Source organism: Hordeum vulgare, chromosome 6H (assembly GCF_904849725.1).
Source record: "Hordeum vulgare subsp. vulgare chromosome 6H, MorexV3_pseudomolecules_assembly, whole genome shotgun sequence".
Lineage (NCBI taxonomy): Eukaryota > Viridiplantae > Streptophyta > Magnoliopsida > Poales > Poaceae > Hordeum > Hordeum vulgare.
The window spans coordinates 21,421,502-21,440,183 of record NC_058523.1 but is presented as its reverse complement, the minus strand read 5'-3'; the positions used below and the strand labels follow the sequence as shown (position 1 = coordinate 21,440,183).

Below are 18,682 nucleotides of genomic sequence, written 5' to 3'. Positions count from 1 at the left end.
GCTAGTTTAATGCATATGTTTGCGTGTCTCTAGGCATTGCTCATCTCTGGTGTCTTAGTGAGACCGAATACGCGAAACTAATTTGAAACGGATAAAGTGCTTAGTTTAACTAGGAATAAAAAGTTCATTGAATCCTGCTACTTGTTTAATTGATGTTTATTTCTTCTAAGTTTATGCTTCATCAATTTGCTCATCATAGGCATTAACTATGAAGATTGGCCCATGGGGAGGGCATAAAGGCAACCGTAAGGACATCAAGGACACACCCCTATGCCTAAACAGCGTCACGGTCCGTAGTGGAGAGCTCGTATATTCACTTGCATTTTCGTATAGTGATGACCACGGAAAGCAGCAGCATGCAGGTCCTTGGGGAACTTGTGAAGGCTTTTCCTATGGGAGATTTGATACGGTGAGTGTAAATGTCACTCGGGTTTATTTTCACAACATGACGAAAATGTGGCTATGGCTAGCTGGTAATCATTTCCCCCCTCTTATAGATTTGGCTAAGTTCACTGGAATTTCTGACGGAAGTTTCTGGAACCATTGGTTTCTCAACCCGATATTCTTCCAATGTTGTAACGTCAGTTATATTTATCACCAATGCTCGTCGATATGGACCTTTTGGAGCTGGAGGAGGAATTCCTTTCCATAGTCCACCGTTGAGCAAAGGCAACATCGTTGGCTTCTTTGCTAATGTTGGGAGGGCGTTCCATGCAATTGGTCTCTATGTGAACTTTGAGAAGCAACCAATGAGAGAAGCGGTACCAATTTACTTGCAGTGAATTCTATTTATTTAATTAACTTTTGATTTATCTTTCCTTTTAGAATACACCTAGTGGTGTTTCATACGTTAAAGAAGTATGAAATGGCTGCTATAGGGATTACTTTTAAATTATCATTATTCTGATTTTGTTACTCTGTTACACTCAGGCTTTGATTACGAAAATTGGTCCATGGGGTGGTGATTCAGGGTTGCCTAATGACATGGCGGTATTACCCCAGCGTCTAATAAGTGTGCTAGTTCATAGTGGCGAGGTAATCAATTCACTATCGTTTACATACAGTGACTGCGATGGACAAGTGCACACTGCCGGGCCATGGGGAGGGACGGGCGAACCTCACGACGGGTGTTCTCATAGGGTGAGTATGGTCCTTCGTTATATGACTTGTTATAAACAGCAAGTTGACGTGGGACTAGCATAATGGTTCTGTCTACGATTGATGTGTATTGTTGAACATATTCATGTGATATTCACAAGCCACAACTTGTAGTCAATTCATTTTTGTTTTTTGTAAAAGAAGGCCAAATCTACCGAGCTCTGCACTCTCAAATTTAAAGAGCCCTAATTTTATTGATTAATATAAGATGAAATGTATCCGCTTACGGAAGTGAAAAAACCGCGACCAGATTGAGTAGAAAATGTCTGTCTCCAGAAAAGGACAGCATAGATGTGTGTAATCAAATAGCTATTATAGTAATCAATTTTCTTCACTTGGTAGATTGTGCTTGGAGATTTTGAATTTCTGATGGAAATTTCCGGAACAGTCGGTCAGAGCCCTGACTATTCAGATGTTGTAACGTCACTTTTGTTTGTCACCAATGCCGGTAGATATGGACAATATGGCAAAGGAGGGGGAACCCGTTTCCAAAGTCCATGTCAGAGAGATGGTGCTATTGTTGGCTTCTTTGCCAATGCTGGAGACATGATTAATGCCATTGGTGTCTATTTTAGCCATCAGGGGGAGATAATCGAAGAAAAGGTACCAAAGTACTTGCCTTCAATTTTCTGTGTGCACTATGTTATGGTCTTGTAGGCTCGACGTGCATGGGTTTTCAGCAGTACCATCATGGCTGCTCACTTCTTGTTTATAAGTTTCATCTATATCACTGGAAAAGAAGTCTATATGTTTGAATTTCAATACTGCATATAGCACTTTCATGAACAGATTTTTTCTTCCTATATAGAAGTTCCTGTGACCTTTTTACTGTACAGATAGCACTTCATTTTTACAGAAATAGAAAAAAAAAATCTACACCCACAGCGGTTTTCAGATGTCCAAATTGCAGTTAGAGAACTGAAATCCGAAAGTAATGGTTGCACATGGAATTTGTGATGAACTCCCTGTTTTTATAAGATGACCTCCAACATAACAATGATCAAATTCTTAGTAAGGAAGTTATATTGAGATAAGATTGTTTAGTTAGTTAAAGGTAAGATTGATATGGTATGCTATTTCATGCTACAGATAAGCAAGAAATAATCATCGACCATCTTTTCTATGTAGGAGGAAAAAGGTTCTGGGATTTCAGATGGTATGGCTTCTAGACAAAGGTAAGACCTGGCTCTCGTGTCTATTCTCTGCTGCATGTGTGTGCTAACTATGGTCGATCCAAGTGCATTCTGGTACGGGACAATTGGTAGTGATAAAAGTCGCACTTTTTCTCTTACAAGTGGTAGAAATTTGAGCAATGCCCTCCTGACTGATCAGTCTCGTATCATAATATGAACGATGCATTTTCTTAAACTTTATTCAACATCATACTATATTCTGGAGTATTCTGTTGATTTCCTGTATTTATTTTATAATTCTGAAATGTTGTTGGCGTTTCAATTTGCTCGATGCTGATGGCATACGAAATTGCCAGTGAGCTGCCCCATGGTAGATTTGTTGACTTAATAATAATGCAGCTAGTGCTGTCAACGGCTATTGGTTGTCAGAAAAACATGTCAAATACCATTTTAGTTTGAGTTTGCTATATCGATGTCATGCTTTGGTGAGTAAACTAATCTCAACTATGACTGGAATATAATCTCAATGTTTAGTTGCTTACCCTGTATCAATGAACATCCTGTGTTTAGGAAACAAAATAATTTATCCTGTAATCAGGGTGGACATAAAATCTGCATCCAATGTCTTGGAGCATATAATACTTGACAAAAGTGCGGAGCCGACTAATCTTCCATTAGCACTTTTACAACACATCACAGAGAATTTCGCTGACAACCGACTAATTGGTCGTGGTGGATTTGGAGTCGTTTACAAGGTAAGCTTAAGTCATAAATCCACAATCTAAGTATCTTAAAAATATCAAAAAATCTTTCTATTTAAAAGCTCTTAATTGTGCTAATAAAACACGTTAAACAGGGTGATCTTCAAAACAGGCGTGTTGCTGTTAAAAGGCTTTTAAATAGCCATACAATTGAAGAGGAGCCATTTTATCGCGAGGCTACTTCTCTCATCAGTGTAAACCACAAAAATATAGTTCGGTTTCTGGGTTACTGTGCTAATACAGAGAACACAGCTATCTTACACTCAGCATTAGGAGGAACTTTAAAGTATGTTTTCGCAGAGACAAGGGAAAGATTACTCTGTTTCGAGTATGTCAATAATGGAAGCCTCGACAAATATCTTACTGGTACGCAATGCATGTGTTGTGATGGAGTTCCTTTCTTTATTTTATTTTCCTTTACATTTTCCTTACTCTTTTTTTACTTATGTAGATGAACTAAGGGGACTTGAATGGCATACACGCTACCAAATAATTCGTGGAATTTGCGACGGTTTGGTTTATCTTCACAAGGAAAAAGATATTGTTCACAGGGATATGAAACCTGCGAATATACTGCTTGATGATTTTATGATACCAAAAATTACAGATTTTGGTATATCTAAACTCCTTGATGGAGCAACACACGCTGTCACTAGAAACCCCGCAGGGTCACTGTAAGCTTGCATACGGAAAACCCAATGTTCTATCTCTTGTTCAGTTCACCCAATTAAAACATTTTTTTCATGCAGCACCATAGATAAGATAATTTTACATCGTACTTCCATGCAGTGGATATTGTGCTCCGGAATTCATAATTCATGGTGTGGTGTCAATGAAGTCGACATTTTCAGTTTAGGTGCTATAATAACAGAGTTGGTGACTGGATGTAGGGACAACCCTGATATTAAGAATGTGAGAATTATTCAACTCAAAGTTTAAGCTTGTCTATGTTGTACTCCCTCCGTCTTAAATTTTTTGTCTTACTTTGTCTAGAAGTTGATGTATCAAAATACCAAAACGTGACTATATACACTTATATCATAGACAAATCTAAGACAACAATTTATGGGACAGAGGGAGTATATATATAAGAAAAATAGTGGCTGGTCCCACCTTCGGTGCACACACGTAAGAAAACATAGCAAAACATTTCAAAATATTCTGAAACTTGTAGGAATGATCATCAACAAATGTTATGAGTTCTTGCAAAGTTTGGTGGTCAAATAACATTCGAGGAGCTCGTATTGTACGAGCTCCTCGAATGTTATTTGACCACCAAACTTTGCAAGCCTCCATAACATTTGTTGATTATCATTCCCATAAAGTTCCAGATTATTTTGAAATGCTTTGCTATGTTTTTTTGCATGGGTGTACCGTGGGTGCACGGAGCTGGGGTGTAGAAAAATCAATCTCCTATATATATTTCAAATACATTACATAGAATCGCAATGAGCTCTTTTACGGTGATTGGCGAATTACGACTTGTAATTTCGTGTAACTCTGTCTCTAATTTTTTCTAACCGTCGGATCTGAAAAATCATTTACATATATTCTTTTTTATAAAAAGAAAAGAATAGTAAGGTAACTGGTCCCACCAAAATTTTGTATTGGTCCCATTGTTACGTGTAATTTCCTGTAATTTTATTTTCGTCACTCCTCGTAACTCCTATTTTTTCACCGTCAGATTAGTATGGATGGACGGCATGTAAACTCGCCAATCACCGTAACACTTGTAATGTAGTTTACCAATATATCTTGTTCTGGAGCTAGTAATACTTCATTTCAGTGTAGACGTATACCATAGTATGATATGAATAAAGCAAGATGTGTGCCAATAATTTGCATGGTATGAGGCAATTAATTAAATTGTCTTTTATGGAGTTACAACCCATGGCACTTGTTACACTATATGTGGATTACAATAGCCCTTTCCATCAGTTCGGACTTTTGATTGCGTTGACTAGTGCATGAAGCTTAACAACACCGATATCTCAAAAGTTGTGGTTTTGTAACATTTACTTAAAGGACAATCTCGATATTTGAGATCAAGTCAATATTGTTTTGGTTTTCCGAAACCGTGTTGACGTTGTTTGTGTGGTCGTGTAAGGCTTGCATTTTATTTGAAAAAACATATCACATGACCATTTTAAATCGCATGTGTACAATGATAGGTACTTAGAAGGTGGAGGCACAGGTGGAATAATTCAGTGAACTATCCACCATCGGGCTATCAACAAGTAACCAAATGTATTGAAATTGCGTTAATGTGCTTGTCAGACTGCCCAAGGAGAAGACCTTATATATGGGATATTGTCGGTATGCTCGATGAGATAGAAGGTACGAGTTTGCATGTAAATGATGGTGATGACGCTCCAATTGCCCCGGTAATCTTGTCCGCTACTTAATTTGAATCAGTTCATGGCACTACTGCCTTAAACAAGTACATTACTCATGAAAGTACGAAATATCTTCATGCAGATAAGCCCTTACCCATGGGAGCTGCTTGAGTTTGACACGCTGGAGCTCATTTTCCCCTTCGAGATAAACAAGCACATACGATGTTCGCTTCAGTTAACCAATGTAACTGATGATTACGTTGCCTTCACTATCAAAATGACAGGCGCACTGCAGTACTGCATAGAACCGGAGAAAGGTGCTGTGCCACCAGGATCCAAGAGCAATGTCATGGTAACACTGCGAGCACAGAAGAGGCTGCCACATGCTATGGTGTGCAAGGACGAGTTCTTGATCATGCGGTGCGCCACTGTGAATGGGGGCCTCACGGCTGAGGATATCGCGCAAGACGTGCTCGACAAAAAGTCAGGTAAAGTGGTTGATGAGGTGACCTTAAAGGTTATTATTGAGCCCGTTGCACAAGGAACCCAAGTTGTTAGCTGTGAGCATGTCACACCTGCTGGTCATGTGACAGCAGTGGGACTGAGAGTTGGGTCTAGTGCGGCCCTGTAAGATCGTGCGTGGGTGTGTATTTAATCTATTTCTTTCTTAACTATGAATGAAAAGCTTAGCTATGGATGCCAGACCTTAGCAAACCAGACCTTTGTAACAAAGTTCATCCATGTCGTCAAGATCAAAACCTCATAAAATCAGAGTGCTTACAACATGAACGTCTAGTAATTAGAGCTCTCTAATCACTCTGCACATACGTCTAATGCCGCATATTGCCATATGCTCTAATGTATTTGCATCTACTGGAATATTTTCTTATGATGCCACTCTAGGGGAAGGTGCCCAGAACCACTATGCAGATGGCGATGACGATCAAACTCGCGATGAGCAGAGTAGCGGAAGCAGTGAAGAGCCAATGCAATGCGATGATTTTCCGCAGCTAGGTTACACCTCGTGGTCGCAATAAAGTTCTCCTAGACGAGAGTCGAAGTAGACGATCCTTTTAAGGTATTCACACGTTCTAAAATAGTAGTCTAGCAGAGCTTCGATGTCCACGAAGAACTTCGACAAAACTGGAGAGAGAGAGAGAGAGTGAGGGAGAGAGAGAGGGGGGGGGGGGGGAGTGAGGGAGAGAGAGAGGACTCCACCCCTATCAGGATTCGTCCTAGGCCTTCCTTAGGGAGGTGGGGTCGTATGTTGGCCCCACCGGGCCTACTAGGGATGGTTATCTCGTGACGGTTCTTCACAACTTTCTTTCACAAATAAAACCACATCTTTTTTTGGTGTGTCTCGAACCCATTACAAGACCCCCGAAAACTTTTCCATGCGTGATGGTCTCTGGGGCTTGACTGGCTTCGTCTTCCCTTCGTTGCCACCGTCGTCAGTCTCACAACCCTTGTAGTTGCATCTACCAGCTCTTTTCAGCAGTGGCATCATCGTCTTGGCCACTAATGTGGTTCTCGTCTCTCGTCTTTGGTTCATCGCAGAGTTCTGGGGTCAGTATCTGGTAACGCTTCATTGTATTTTCTAGGTTGTAGGCTTGGTAAGCAGATTCAGCTGCCCTACCCTCACAGTGAGTCAGTATCCGAGCGTCCTTTTGATCTCGTTCACTCTCATGTTTGGGGTTCGGCTCCCTTTGTTTTGAAAGGGGGTTGTTGGGGATATGACCTGCGGATAACCCGCCCTTAGTGGGCCGGGTCATCAAGGAGGCGACTCAACATTAGAAGTGCGGCCCTTAGCCCAAAGGCTGGATGGCGGTTCAAGAAGCTATGAGGATGATAGGTTACCAAAGGAGTTCCTGATCTTGGAAGACACGACGACTTAGAGATGGGGAAAGCTACGATAGGTAGCATGGCCAGGACTCTTGTAAACCCTAGGAACTCGACCTATATATAAAGGCGGGTACTAGGAGAGGTCAGGCGAGTTAGAGATAATCGAGAGCTAGGTCAGGCGAGTTACGCCCTTCTTGTAATCTAAACCAGCATTAATCCACACAAAGCAGGACATAGGCTTTTACCTCCTCAGGAGGGGCCGAACCTGGGTAAATCCGAGTCTCGGTTTCGCTCACTCCCTTCGAGTCGCCACCAAGGTGCGATGGCTCCATCTTTAAGTCCTTTCACGAGGACATCTGCCGTGACAAAACCACGACAGTTGGCGCCCACCGTGGGGCTAGCGCACGGTGGAGTTGAGTTCTCGAAGGGAGCCCTACCAGGGTCAGAAAGCGATGCGGCCGGCATCATGACAAAGAGCCGCCGTGGAAGGTACTACATCGACAACTCACTGTGGGGGTCAGAAGCCGATTCAGTCGAATCTGGTTACAGAGTCCCCTTCGGTAGGATCAACATCTTCATCGGCATGATTGGGACGCCCGTGCCTGAGCCGGACACCTCCATCGACATCGTCGAGCCGGCTAGGTACATCCTCCCCATCACACGGCGGGACAGAAGTCGCCACGCTTTCATCGGTTTTACGCAGGGAAACGACGTACAAGACGAACCGGCGGCCTAGGAGACCACCCCCATCAATTCTGACGGCTAGTCATCCATGGGCGAGACAGATTCATCCCATCCTCTTCAGGAAGGACAACTCGGAGGGTTGTCATTGGAAATGGACCCCGAGATCCTCGAGAGATCCCATCGACAAATCGCCATCTATATGGCGGGGTCGACACAACCTCAGCAAAATCCGACCGGCAAAAACGAGATCGATGGGACGTCGAAACCCCGAGCACAAACTATGGCGGAGTTAGCGGCGGAGGTCGCGAGCCTTATGGCGACTACTGTCACATCCGAGAATCAGGAGTCTATCAACGTCGAGCTAGCAAAGCTGCGGGAGGCGATGGCCAAAGCGCAACGGGACATGGAAGCAGAAGCCTCCAGGGTAGAGATGCAGCAGGCTGCAATCGCAGCAGGGACGGAGCGGTTGAACACCGAAGGCTGGCAGCTCGAGAGACAGCAGCATGCGTCCGACGCTGTTCACCAAAGGAGGCACCACGAACATATCCCGTCCGACTTACATCCAACCCGCCTTTTCGACACCCCGCGCACCCCCGGGGCGGGTCCTGATCGACCTTTACAAACTGTTCCGAGGGGAGGTCCAATTCCACCACTTAATCCGCCGCCGCCTCAACCAATGGATGCCCATGCGACTCGGTTCCAGATGCCACGAGGTCACTTCTCGAATCCTGTGGATAATGTGCTGGCGGCAACCTGCCACCTGGAGTCCCTTCCGATTTACGGAAACTCACCGGCCGAGATAGAGGCCAAAAACGCCATCGAGATGCTAAAGACGGCCGTGGCCCAACATGCGCAATATTCTCATAGCCTCGATCGGCTGCACTCCACGCCTCAGGCGAGCCACACCAGAAGTCGCCACGAGGACTTACCCGCGGTAACCAGCGGGCCATGGCGATTCCCTCAGAATAACCCGCTTGGGATGCCCGACATGAGAGCCCAAGATATCGTGGACGCGGCACGAGCTGCGCGTCAGGTAGAAACAACAGCCGCGACGGGTCAGGTCTATCCGGCTTACACCTCGACACCTCCCGCACCCCTGGACGCCGAAGGCAAGCACATCAGAGTATCGTGTCTTGCACCGGTTCTGCGCAATGAGCAGATGCCAAAGGACTTCAAAGGGCCCCGGAAGGTCCCTAATTACTCGCCGGATCTCGAACCAGGGTCATGGATCGAGAGTTACGAACTCGCGATGGACATGCTCGATGTAAATGAGGCGGTTTGCACCAAGTATTTCACTATGATGCTCGAAGGGACGGCGCGTGCATGGTTGAAAAACTTACCGCCTAACTTCATCAACACCTGGGCAGAGCTAAAAGAGTGCTTTATCAAGAATTTCAGAGGGACTTGCAAACGCCCGATGACCATCATCGACCTGCAGCACTACGTTCAGCGGCCGGATGAGTCGGCCCATCATTGGACTCGGCGAGTCGCGGAAGTTATTCATTCATCAGAAGGCATCACGGCGGATGAGGCAGTGTTGATCTCGGAGAAGAACTACCATTACGAACCTCTGGTACTGAAGCTAGGGAGACTTAAGCGGAAAGTACAGGACATGGGCAAATTAATGCATACCCTCACTAGGTATGCTGAGTCAGACGACACCAAGGATCCTGGGGAGGATGACGACAGAGTTAGTACCGCCAGAAAGGGCGAGTTACACAAGGGCCATTCTTAGTTTCAGGGCGGGGGCAACCACCACCATGGTGGACACGGCAAAAGGAGACAACGGGAAGGTCCTACGGATTTTGTCGCTAGTACTAATACCGGCAATGGAAACCCGCACCAGAAGAAGCGGGGCTTCAGTGGGAAGAAACCACGCAATTATCACGAGATGCTCAAAGGCCCTTGTCCGCAGCATGCCACGGCGGAGGGACCGACGACTCACTCTTGGGAGGATTGCTATGTGATGCAGGAATTCCGGGCCGAGGCGCTTAGAAGAGGTCAGGGCGGTGACCAGGGCCAGCGACAGGAACAACCCGGCGCATCCGGGTCACACGAGATCCCGTTCAGTGGTTTTCCTAACCCGGGACCACAGGGAGGATCGCAGCCCAATGTTGGGCAATATCAAGTTCACAATTAGCAATACAACCCGCCAGGAGTGTTTCAGCAACCACCCCCGCAAGGAGATCCCCATCGACAGGAAGATCGTGGCGGGTTTCAGAATAACTCTAAGCAACTGAACAGCGGGCAGTATCACGTGTTCACCACCAGCACCTGCAAGCGGGATCATAAGGTGAAGCATAGAACCTTCAACATAGCCGAGCCGGCGCCCCCTCGATACCTTCACTGGTCTGAACAGCCCATAACCTGGAGCAGGGAAGACCACCCACCCCGAGTAGACAACCCTGGCGACTTGGCTTTGGTCATGGCTCCCCAAGTCGGAGGGTACACCCTTTCCAAGGTCCTCATGGATGGAGGCAACAACATCAACATCTTATACTTCGATACCTTCCAACGGATGAATCTCTTGGAGAAAGACTTGATGCCATCGTCCACGGTCTTCCACGGCATCGTCCCCGGTAAGCCGGTGTATCCAATTGTGCGGATTAGACTTAGCGTGGCCTTTGGCACAGAGTCCAATTACAGGAGCGAGTCTCTCCTGTTCGAGGTGGTCAAAATCAAGAGCCCCTACCATGCGTTGTTTGGACGGCCGGCGTACGCCAGATTCATGGCTCGCCCATGCTATGTTTATCCCAAACTCAAGATGCCCGGCCCTAAGGGACCTATTACCATCAGCGGAGATAGGAAAATAGCTCAATAATGTGAAGAAGGAGACGTAGCTTACGCCGAGTCGGCTTGCGCGGCTGAAGAGTTCAAGTTTCACCAAGCTAATGTTGACCCGGCAGACATGACTCCTCTCAAGAGGCCAACCATCGATTCTGAGCCGCCCCTCAAGTTTAAACCAACGGACGATACCAAGGTCATAGACTTCACACCTGGCAACTCCACCAAGCAGTTTACTATTGGGGCGGGTCTAGACCCCAAATAGGAAAGCGCGCTCATCGAATTCATCCGTGAGAAACGGGACATCTTTGCATGGAAACCTTCTGATATGCCAGGTGTATCGAGAGAATTCGCTGAGCACCATCTTAATACTGACCCCAAAGTTAAGCCAATTCGACAGTACCTTCGCAGGTTTAATGAAGAACGTCGTAAGGCGATGGGAGAGGAAGTCGTCTGGCTTCTGGCCACCGGGTTTATCATCAAGGTTTTCCATCCCGAATGGCTGGCTAACCCGGTCCCGGTGCTAAAAAAGAACGACACTTTCCGCATGTGCATCGACTACACTGACCTCAACAGAGCCTGTCCAAAGGATCCCTTCGCCCTTCCCCGCATTGATTAAATTATTGACTCGACGGCGGGTTGTGAGCGTTTGTGTTTCTTGGACACTTATTCGGGATACCATCAGATCAAGATGGTGGTGGCGGATCAGGAGAAGACATCCTTCATAACCCCATTCGCGGCCTTCTGTTACGTATCTATGCCGTTTGGGCTCAAGAGTGCGGGGGTGACTTATCAGCGTTGCATCCAAAATTGCTTGCACAACCAGATTGGTCCTAATGTCCACGCCTATGTGGATGACATCGTGGTCACATCTCGACGAAAGGAGTCGCTCTTGGAGGATCTCAAGGAAACCTTTGACAACTTGCGCGTTTACCAAATGAGGCTTAACCCCACCAAATGCATGTTTGGTGTTCCTGCAGGGAAGTTATTAGGCTTTTTGGTGTCGGAACGTGGCATTGAAGCTAACCCGGACAAAATTGAGGCAATTACTTCATTGGGGGAAACCAGCCAACATTAACCAGGTCCAGCGTATGGCGGGTTGAATCGCAGCTCTCGGTCGATTTATAAGTCGCCTCGGGGAGAAGGCCATCCCTCTCTATCAGTTGCTCAAGAAAACTGATCGTTTTGTATGGACGGACGGAGACAATGAAGCTTTTGAAGCCTTGAAGCGACAATTAGTTAACCCGCCAGTGTTGGCGGCTCCGACGGACAAGGAACCTATGCTCCTGTACATCGCAACCAATTCCAAGGCAGTCAGCATGGCAGTGGTCGTCGAGTGGAAGGAAGAAGGAAAGGAGTATCCGGTCCAGCGACCGGTGTATTTTATCAGCGAGGTCCTAACCCTCTCCAAGCAACGTTTCCCGCATTGGCAGAAGCTGGTTTTTGGGGGTGTTTATGGCAAGTCAGAAGTTGAAGCACTACTTCCAGGAACATCCGATCACGGTCGTCAGTTCCGCCCCCCTCGGTGACATCATAGAGAATAGAGAGGCAACTGGACGAATTGCTAAGTGGGCCATTGAGTTAGGGCCCCATCATGTGCGGTATACGCCTCGGACGGCCATCAAATCTCAAGCACTCGTGGATTTCATCAATGATTGGACCGAGTTGCAAATTCCAAAGGAGAGGCCCGATCATACTTATTGGACCATCTATTTCGATGGATCCATGCAATTGGAAGGCTCGGGAGCTGGCGTGGTGATAACTTCGCCTCAAGGTGACAAGTTTTGCTATGTACTTCGGCGCATGTTCCCATGTACTAATAATGCAGCAGAATATGAAGCCTTGCTCCATGGTTTGCGACTCGCCAAAGAGATGAACCTCACGTGAGTTAGATGTCTGGGCGACTCAGATTTGGTGGCACAACAGGTTTCTGGCACCTGGGATTCACGAGACCCTTTGATGGCGGCTTACATACGAGCTGTGTCAGATGTGGCGGGTCATTTCCATGGCTATCAATTAGATCACATCGACCGGCGACTTAATGAAGCAGCGGACGCTCTTTCCCATCTCGGTTCACAATGTAAGCCGGTTCCTCCCAATGTCTTTTTGGTTGTATTGCATAACCCCTCGGTAAGACTGCCTTCAGAGGAAGATTTAGCAGTGCCGGACGCCGAGTCTCAACTCGTGGCGGCTCTTCATGCAACTCCGGATTGGGCGGCTCCTTATATGGCATATCTCACCAGAGGCGAGTTAAATGCCGATGAATTATTAGCTCGCCAAATCGTCCGTCGGTGTAAATCCATGGTCATACACAATGGCGAGTTGCACAAACGAAGCACCTCAGGGGTATTTCAAAGGTGCGTCTCTCCCGAAGAAGGATGTCTGATCCTCAATGAGATTCACGCAGGCGACTGTGGTCATCATGCTGGGCCACGATCCTTGGTTTCCAAAGCCTTCAGACATGGGTTCTATTGGCTGACGGCTTACGCAGAATCAGAGGAGATCGTTCGCTGATGTGATGGCTACCAAAACTTTGGACGTCAGATGCACGTGCCGGCTCAGGAATTGCGGATGATACCAATCACTTGGCAGTTTGCAGTCTGGGGGCTTGATATGGTTGGCCCCTTTAAGATGTCATCCACTAAAAAGACTCACCTATTGGTGGCGGTTGACAAGTTTACCAAATGGGTTGAGACAGAGCCCGTTAGTAGTTGTGATGCAAACACGGCTGTCAAATTCTTGAAGAAACTGATTTTCAGATTCGGATATCCTCATAGTATCATTACTGACAATGGTACTAATCTATCCATAGGTGCAATGCAAGAGTTTTGTTCACGGGAGCATATCCGGCTTGACGTTTCCACGGTTGCACATCCCCAGTCTAATGGGCAGGCGGAAAGGGCGAATCAGGAAATACCGCGGGGGATTAAGCCTCGGCTCATGGTACCTTTGGAAAGTACTCCAGGGTGTTGGGTGGAGGAGTTGACTTCAGTATTACGGAGCATCAGGACAACTCCAAATCGCTCCACGGGTTTTACTCCTTTCTTTCTGGTATACGGAGCAGAAGCGGTCTTACCAAGTGACATCAGACACGATTCACTGCGAGTCGCCTCCTATGTGGAACAGGACAATGAGATGGCACGTCAAGACTCGTTGGACACCTTGGAGGAAGAACGTGACTTGGCCGCGTCACGATCGGCGATCTACCAACAAGACTTACGACGCTACCACAACCGTCGGGTCAAGAGCCGGACTTTCCAAGAAGGCGACTTGGTGCTCCATTTGATTCAAGATCACACTGGTATGCACAAACTATCACCTCCGTGGGAAGGACGTTTATCATCAGCAAAAATCTATGAAACGACTCATATTACATGGTGGATCTTCGCCCAGATCGGCCAACTACAGAGGTTGAGACAACTCGCCCCTGGAAAATAGCCCACCTGCGGCCTTACTACACTTAGAGCCATGGGCTCCTTTTTTACTAGTTTTTAGAAAATTGTAATTCATTATTTATGAAAGCAATAAAGCCGGCACCCACGAATTTCGGGGTCCTTTGCCGTTTTAGCTTTTGAAAGCATGAGTCTTTATTGTTCTATAAGTCGTCCAAGCATGGACGCTATCAAGGTCAAAGAGCGTAAGTCACCATGCTGCACTTACTTCAAAACTGGGCCTTGATAAAGCCAAAGAGGACCAAAGTTTCCACGTTGCATGGTTCAAACATGGGCGCCTTATATGGTTTTGAGAATTAAGCCGGCTTACTTGGGGCTACTAGTACCCAAGTCGTTTCGCAGTAAGAGCGTACACGCTTCTGTGATCCTATGTCCGGCTATTCCTAAATCATAGGTCACTTGGGGGATTCCACTCACTGAGTTCAGCCTGAATACCATCTTGGCTAGCGAAAAATTACCGCATTACAAGTGGTTATACTGTACTATGTGTTGAACAAGTTGCACATGGACCTATGTACTCAGGGTGAGTCAATCCGTCATTTGGACACTGAACTCGCCTTGGTTAAAACATAAAAGGTACCGGCCGGAGTCACACATGTAGAATAGATAAACCATTGGTTCATTGAACCTGCTTCACGGAAGCTTGACTCGTGCCTGATCAGCCAGTCTAAAACAACAAGGATTTTTGCAAAGGCCTTCTAAGGGTAATACTAGAGTTCTGCAAACTCGTCTTGTCCTGTCGTAGCTCATTGAGCTGACGAAATTTTATTTCTTGATGGTACGACCACAAGGTTTCATAATATCTTTGAGTCGGCCTCTGTTTATAACTCGCCCCGACTCATTGTTTTTAACTACTATTTGCCATGCCTAGGGGGCTGGTTTATTTTTTGCCATAACCTAGGGGGCTAGTCTATTCTTTGCTGTAAACACGCTGAGTCGGCTTATGTTTTCCTGACACATAAGATGATGGCTTTTTTATGCCAAATTGTGACACTTCCTTGTCTCTCAAAATTAAAAGGTGGTTCACGCATAGACTCAAGGAATAAATGGTTCTGGAAGGTCAAATCAAAATACAAGACACTGATGACCAATTGTTTCTCCACCAATTCTAACAAGCTATTACATGGCTCACATGGCCATGTCGGGTGTCATCCCCCAATGAAGAAAGGACCAGGTTGTCTTTTTAAGGTACAAGTTACACCTTGGGAAGACTCAAGCCGCCTCCGAGTCACCTTGCCTTGAGCTCTCTCCAACTTCAATTTGTAGGTCGTCCAGTTTCCAGTTACACTTGGATAGGGCGACGAACTCATCTTCATCATCAAGGAAGAGGGGCATATCCATGTCAAGGTCAAAAGGATTCTTAGGCCGACGAGGTACCAAGCTAGAAATTTCGTACGAGGGGGGAGTCATCTTCTTGTTCTTCTCATCATATTTGCCCTGGTACTTATTCAAATCCAAGCCGGCTGCCAGCTGACTCGCCGATAAGCCGGATTCCTTGATAACTCGGTGGTAGTCCTCCTCGGTGAACTCCGACCCGTCGTCCTTCAATTCAGGGTAGCCAGCGCCTATTTCTTCTGGTTTGAGCTCCGGATCATAGGCTAAATACCAGCTTAGGGTGTTCAAGACTCCCTTCCGGGCGACTGATCTTTTCAGTTCCTCTATTTGAGGAGGCAATGTGGACAGATAACTGAGCATGTTTTTGATGGATTTAACTGGCTCCTTGCTACCCATCACCGCTTAAATTGTCAGCACGCCCCCGGTATATAGCTTCTCGGTGAAAGTGTATATAGCTTTTAGCTTCAGCATGCAGTCATCTGGGAGATTGGTGGCTCGTGAACCTACAAGAGGACACATCAGCATTTGATAGTTTTCGGATATTAGATTTATTTCTTCAATAATCAAGGGTTAGTGCTTACTGAACATGGCTACAGTCATGTTGGAGATGTGCTTTTTCAAGCCGGAAAGCTCTTGCTGGGCGGCTTCCAGTTTTTCTTCGGCTTGCTCAGCACGCTTCAGGAGGGCGGCTTGGTCAGCTTTGGTTTTCTTCTCCAGTTTTTGATGATCAATTTTCTCTCTCTCCAGTTCAGCCAGAATCAAGTGATATTTCCTCTCCGACTCAAATCGTGCATCTTGTTTTCAGCTAGATTCTTCCTTAAGTCGGCTAAAGCTGACTCATTTTGGGTAACAGAATCCTGCAAAACAAAATTTGGGGAGACAAGTTTCAAAATTATTGCCGGCAATATTCGTGACACTTGGGGGCTAATGTATGATTTTATTCAAAATCATACGAAATTTAAGACCCGGTTCATATTTCAAAAGATGACCCGACCCTTGGGGGCTACAGGTTGAAGATTTAATACTATACACAAGACCCGACTCATCTTTCAAAAGATGACCCGGCCCTTGGGGGCTACAGGTTGAAGATTTAAACTATATTCAAGAACCGACTCATCTTTCAAAAGATGACCCAGCCCTTGGGGGCTAAAGTTTGAAGATTTTAAACTATACACCTGACCCACCTCATCTTTCAAAAGATGACCCGGCCCTTGGGGGCTACAGGTTGAAGATCTTAATTATACACAAGACCTTGCTCATCTTTCTAAAGATGACCCGACCCTTGGAAGGCTAATGGGTGGAAGAGAATACATAAATAGATGTACCTCATGCTTAACCTTCGTAAGGCGAATCAAGCTTTTGTTCATTTCATAACTCGTCTTTAGGCGACTTGCGAAGCCAGAGCAGAGTTGGTCAAATTCCAGCTTCTCATACTCGGGGAGTTTGAACTTACTGACGTCCTGATCGGTGGAGGGATGCGTTTCCTTTGAAGTGTGCTTGGATAGCACTGCCGCCGAAGGTGCGGAGGAGCCAGTGTCGGTGATTATGATGGCATCCGGATCTTCAGTCGCCTTGAGAGGGCTTGGCAGGTTAACCTTATCAGAAGCTTCCTTCAAAATGATGGGCGAGTCATCCCGGACATCAGGAATATGATCCACAGGAATGTCATGAGCTGTCGCTTGGTCCTCAACAAGCTCTAGGACAGAGGTGCTCGTGCCTAGGGCCTTAGTCGTCTTAGGAGCAGAAAGTAAGTCGCCAGTTTTTCTTTTCTTCGCCTGTGCTCTGAGATAAGGGCACCAAGATTAAGGCACATATCGTTATTTAGAAGAAATATAGTTAACAAAAAGACTCACCCTTGCACACGAATCATCGGCGGGAGAGCTGACATTGCTGAGTCGCCCGATGAAGGGGGAAGTCTGACAGAATAAAGGTTTGAAGGCTAAGGAAGTTGTGAATCGTATTTTCTACAAGGAAAGGCGATTAAACAAAGGTGTACCTTGCTTGCGCGCTTCCGACCGGTTGTTTTCTCAGGTAGCCCAGAGATTAAGTCGTCAGAGTGACTCCGGGTTTTGCACTTGAGAGTGTATTTTGCCTTCTTCAAAAGGAAATCAGGGTCCATATAAGCATATGGATGTGACATGGGGACTTTCCCACAGATCCGTCTGGCTGGTCTAGGAGAAGGAGAAGGTGAGTCGGAAGAAATAGAAATTACCTCAACCGCATCATCTTGGCTCTCGTTGTCTTCGCCCTACACATAAAGACGCATGGTGTAAACATAAGTCAGAATATGAAGGTGATAAAGTAAAGGGGAGTTTTTTTACCTCTGATTGCTCTTCGACAACCCGTGACTCGCCGACAACAGATGAGTCCTTGGCGGCGGCTTTGCCTTTGCCTGCTCTCTTCTTCTTCTTTGGCGGGGGTTTGGTGTTCTTCTGGGCTGTCACTTTTGGACCCCTTCGCCAAAAGGGATCGTCTTTCTGATGAGCAGAAGTAAAATTCAAACCCAGAAGCATTTGGCAAGTATATTTATAAAGGAAAAATAAGGCGGCTTAGACTCTTACTGGCGGAGCCGGGTTGGAACGGCAGAAGGCCTTGAGCCCAATTTTGGCGCATTCTTCAAAAGGCTCGCCGGTTAGCTTCTTGATTATTCCAACAATATTGCTCTCTGCGAGTTTTTTTGTGGTGGAAGCACTGTGGATGGTTCACCGTGCCATCATATTCACCCGTTAACCCGTCTCGGCGACTCAAGGGAAGAATGTTCCATTCCACCCAGCAGCGAAACAAATCAATCCCAATGAGCCCATTGTTGGTTAAAGACCGTAACTCGGAGAAGATGGGGATAAATTCAGATTCTTATTCTTCTATGATCTTCTCGGGTAGTTTGAAGTCCATAGGCAGGCGAGCCTCTCTGAAACCCGGAAGTGGGTTCTTGCCAGGTGGAGAAGTGTTGCGGCAGTAAAACCATGACTCGGCCCAGCCTTTGGGATGGCTGGGCAGAAGGACTGATGGAAATCCACGCTCACGGTGTCTCTGAATGTTGACTCCTCCAAGTTCATGATTGGGACCGTTGTTAAATTCAGTCTCACGATTCAGGTGAAAGAAGTTCCAAAACAAAGGAACTGTGTGCTCTCTTTGCAGGTATACTTCACAAAAAAATTGGAACTGACAAAGATTGCTGATGGAGTTGGGTCCTAGGT

The 18,682-nt window shown here is 46.2% G+C and overlaps 1 pseudogene; it reads left to right on the top strand.

The window, feature by feature from the left end:
- Nucleotides 1–208: 208 nt before the first annotated feature.
- On the top strand, nucleotides 209–6,019 carry LOC123404947 (annotated as a pseudogene).
- The last annotated feature ends 12,663 nt before the right edge of the window (nucleotides 6,020–18,682 follow it).